The sequence below is a fragment of the Temnothorax curvispinosus genome, unplaced genomic scaffold, assembly GCF_003070985.1.
Source record: "Temnothorax curvispinosus isolate PA1 unplaced genomic scaffold, ASM307098v1 QBEX01013321.1, whole genome shotgun sequence".
In the NCBI taxonomy this organism is placed as follows: Eukaryota; Metazoa; Arthropoda; class Insecta; order Hymenoptera; family Formicidae; genus Temnothorax; species Temnothorax curvispinosus.
Genome location: NW_020223101.1, coordinates 4,884 through 9,127, shown reverse-complemented (window position 1 = coordinate 9,127; position 4,244 = coordinate 4,884). Strand labels below are relative to the sequence as shown.

The 4,244-nt window shown below is 33.5% G+C and overlaps 1 long non-coding RNA gene across 2 annotated transcripts; it reads left to right on the top strand.

Moving 5' to 3' along the window:
* Positions 1-2,491: 2,491 nt before the first annotated feature.
* Positions 2,492-3,645, top strand: LOC112463480. Of its 2 annotated transcripts, XR_003041789.1 has the most exons (4): positions 2,492-2,535; positions 2,656-2,924; positions 3,162-3,214; positions 3,576-3,645. It is a non-coding gene; the product is annotated as an uncharacterized LOC112463480 (long non-coding RNA). The 2 variants fall into 2 exon arrangements; XR_003041788.1 differs by lacking the exon at positions 2,492-2,535 and having other exon boundaries at positions 2,587-2,924.
* Positions 3,646-4,244: the final 599 nt, after the last annotated feature.

The following is a 4,244-nucleotide window of genomic DNA, read 5'->3' as shown; positions in this document are numbered from 1 at the left end:
ATATTATTTCGTAATATGATTTTTTTGAATGTTGTTAAATATTTTAAAAACGTTACAAAAAATATTTTTCAAATGTTACTCTGACATTTATTTGAGATTAATGCAACAGTTCAAAATTCCTTGTAATTTGGACTTGGAAATAACGTTGGTAGTATATTAATTTTCTGTTGTTAGAATGTTACTGTTTTATATTGTGCTCAACGCTCATCGCGACAACCATGATGCGTACATTTACGTACGATGCGTGAGTGCGTATACACGCGTGTGGATCGAGCAGTGCGGAGTGCTCTTTATTTACAGTATATTTATATATAAGTAAGTAACTATTAGATTCTAAAAGTTGTATATTAATAATAAAAACTCAATTAACCATACGTGCTATGAATAGTAGCTGATATGATGATCTATAAAATAACCTATAATTTAGGTTAACTACAAATAACGTTTTTTGGGTATCGGTAGAAGCTATATAGTGGAATTATTTGCTATTTTCTTGCAATTTACTGCCGATTATTTTCAGCTGTTTGAGCGCGTCGAGATCATGAGCAGACGCACGCTTGTTGCGACAGCCAATCGGAAACATGCAGTAATAATAGTTCTGGAGACTGTAGTCGCATTATCTTACATACGCGATGCGTGAGTGTGTCATATATACGTATGTTTGTGCTTGTGCTGTCGAGCGCTTTTAATTGTATACAATATTTTTATATGGGTAAGTATTATTATATTCTAAAACTTGCCCGGGAAAAAATATTCATATCTGACAGTATATATTTATATATGAACATGTAAAACTTATATATGTTCATATATAAATAAGATATGAACAGATATAAGTTTTACATGCCCATATCCCTTACAGAAAAGTATTACTGACTAAATACTTAAAATCTCAGTGATTTAATACTGTCAATATTTATTTGGGAAATACTGGGAAAATACTGGTAGTAATAAATATTATAGGTAATGATTAATACTACACAGAACTACTGGTGCTTAGTATTGAATTACTCACCGATATTTCGATTTCCGATATTTACCCGGCATAAAAAAAAATTATTTTTTTTTGAAATTTTATTACTATTTTATAACTAAATTTGTTTCTTAAAATGCAGTCTATAATTATAAATATTTTCTCGTATTTAAAAAACACTTACCTTGGTGGGATCGAACTCGGGACCTCTGGATCGTGAGCTAACTGCCTTACGTGGTGGACTACTTCTTAATTTGATGTAAGTGTTATATATAGTCTACATGTGTCATAACCAGCGCAAATATATAATTTTTCAAAAATCATCTTAAGAAACAAATTCAGTTTAAAAAGAGTAATAAAATTTTGAATTGGATATTAAAATGATATCCTCAGTACTATTTCAAAACTTGTACACTTTTATCACGACGAATTAGTACAGACCTTCATATAAAATGTATTTGTGCCTTACTTTTATTTCTTTTTCTTAATATTATCAGGAATTACCTTTTATAATGTTTCTATACAAATTGTAGTACTGGTCAGTGATTAATTTCACATGGAATATTCAGTTCAGTACTTGAGTATTAATATTAAAATACTGGCCAGTGATTTATTACACATGGAATCCTTGGTTCAGTACTTCAGTACTAACATTGAAATACTCATCAGTAATTCAACACAAGTATTTATTACACAAGTATTTTTCCCCTAGTATTAAATGCTTTCTCATCAGAAATTTATTACTAAGTATTCAATACTCGTCCTGTATTAAATACTACTTTCATAAATTACTGACCAGTAATAAAATACTATGCAATACTTGGATCACAGTGATTCAAGTACTAATAAATACTTAATTTTAGTATTATTAATACACAAAATAAGTATTTATTACTAACCAGCTAGTAATACTTTTTTGTAAGGGATATAGAGCATATATAATCATATATGGTTATCTATTGCCATATATGATCAGATAGTATATTATACATGACACAAGATCTGATCATATAAGTTCATATATGGTCAGAAATATTATTATTTGTAGCAGATATGACACTATACATAATCGTATCTGGCCTTACATGATCGTATATAAAGAATGTTTGGCCATGTATTATCAGATATAATTATATATGGTCATACATAACTATATCGGCACTGTACATGATCATATATGACAAGACGCGATGTATATATGACCAGACTGGGATATAATGATATAAAATGTCCGGGAAAAATATTCATATCTGACAGTATATGAACATATATAAATGAGATATGAACAGATATAAGTTTTACATGCCCATGTATAGAGCATATATAATCATATATGGTGATCAGAATCATATATGGCGATAGATAACCATATATGATTATATATGCTCTATACATGGGCATGTAAAACTTATATCTGTTCATATCTCATCAAGAGACACGGTAGTGTCTCGCGCCAAGTACGCGCGAAGCGAGACGCACCGTGACTCTTTTACGCGAACGCATGAGTTGCGAGTATCCGAGATTTTGAGATCTCAATAACGAGTGAACGGATCAATTTCTAAGTAAGTTCGATCGATAGCTTGGGGTTTGATTTATAAATAACAGTCTTTTTTTTCCGTTACGTGCCCTACGAGCGAAGATATTGCGATGCAAAGTCCAAATGTGGAAAATTTTTTTTTAAGAAACGTCCACGTCGGACAAAAATGGCGGCTGGTGTGTCACTTTCCCATTTTTGACACGAGAGTGCATTCGTGCACTGTCGCAGTGCGTGACACTGACAGTGACAGTTTTTTACAACCTAGAAAAGGATAAGTGTAAAGTGTGTGATAGTCGTGACCGTTGCCGCGTCGTGACAGATAGTGAAATGAAATATATATAAGTATTGACCGTAGAGAGCTGATGCCGATAGATCTTTAAGAAGGAAGGTGTATCTACAAAATCGTACAAACACGTACGTATATGCTGTCTTGTAAAAGTTGTCAAACTGTATGTTTACGCGAGCGTTACTTCTGTAGTAACTTACGATAATTCACTCGTTTACGCGGAGTAAATTATCGTAAGTTACTACAAAATCCCGTTTACGCGAAGGAAAATTCTGTTTACGCGAAGGAATTATCGTTAAGTTTACTACAGAAGTAACGCTCGCGTGTAAACGTAGTAAGTGAAATATATAAAGTATTAACCACAGAGAGATGTCGAGGAGATCTTTAAAAGAAGGAAGGTATATTCAAAATGGCACACGTAATACGTATATGCTGTCTTGTAAAAATTGTCGAACTATATGTTTACGCGAGTGAGTACATCTATATAGTAACTTACAGTAATTCATATTAAGATACGTCGTCTCTCAATCAGAGAAACGTAACCTTCACTACTTTCAACGGTGGCTCTTGATTTCCGATCATAATAGTTACTATAAAATCTCCCGTTTACGCGGAGGAATTATCGTATCGTAAGTTACTACAGAAGTAACGTTTGCGTAAATAGGTTATAAAAATAACACGATGTTATATATGTGGTTTGCCGTGAATATATATATATGTGTGTGTGTGTGTGTGTGTGTGTGTGTGTGTGTGTGTGTGTGTGTGTGATTTCTGCCTAGTGCTCTGAATGTCATCTAGTCATACATATCAAGAACTTTCGATGGGCTTCTTCAGAAGATAGGATATGAAGAAAATCCTAATGCATGATGACGATACCACAAAGATGCTAAGGCTAGATGCCACGAAATGTGCATGTATCGTCGATCACGCGGAATGCAAGAGAAAATCCGCCGTTAAGGGGATGCTAAAGCCGTCCAAATTACCGACAATTCATTTCAAAGCTCTCATTTTGAAACGGCTTTACAGATCGCAAAATCCTTTTACAGGAGTAAAGTAGAGGTACTAATGAAGGGTGGGATTGTCAAATAATTAGTAATAATTGAAAAAAATTTTTAAATGCTGTCACCTCATAACCTTATTTTCTGATATAAACAGTTGTATACGTAATATGTACGAAATTAAACTTTCCCACCCTTCAGAAGACGTGCACAAACAATAACGTACCTTTGAAATTGAGATTGAAAGCCTGGAATAAAAATGAGAGCTTTGAAACGATCGTGTATATTTTTCACAAAAATATTCACGCAGAGCAGCAATTATGTCACAGCAGTAGTTCACGGATCTTGCGAGAGATGGCGAGATGGCGCACGCAGCTGTATGGGCAGTTTCGGGGTTGGCTACATTGTCTGGTTCCTACACAGCAATCGAACCAGGACAGATATATGATA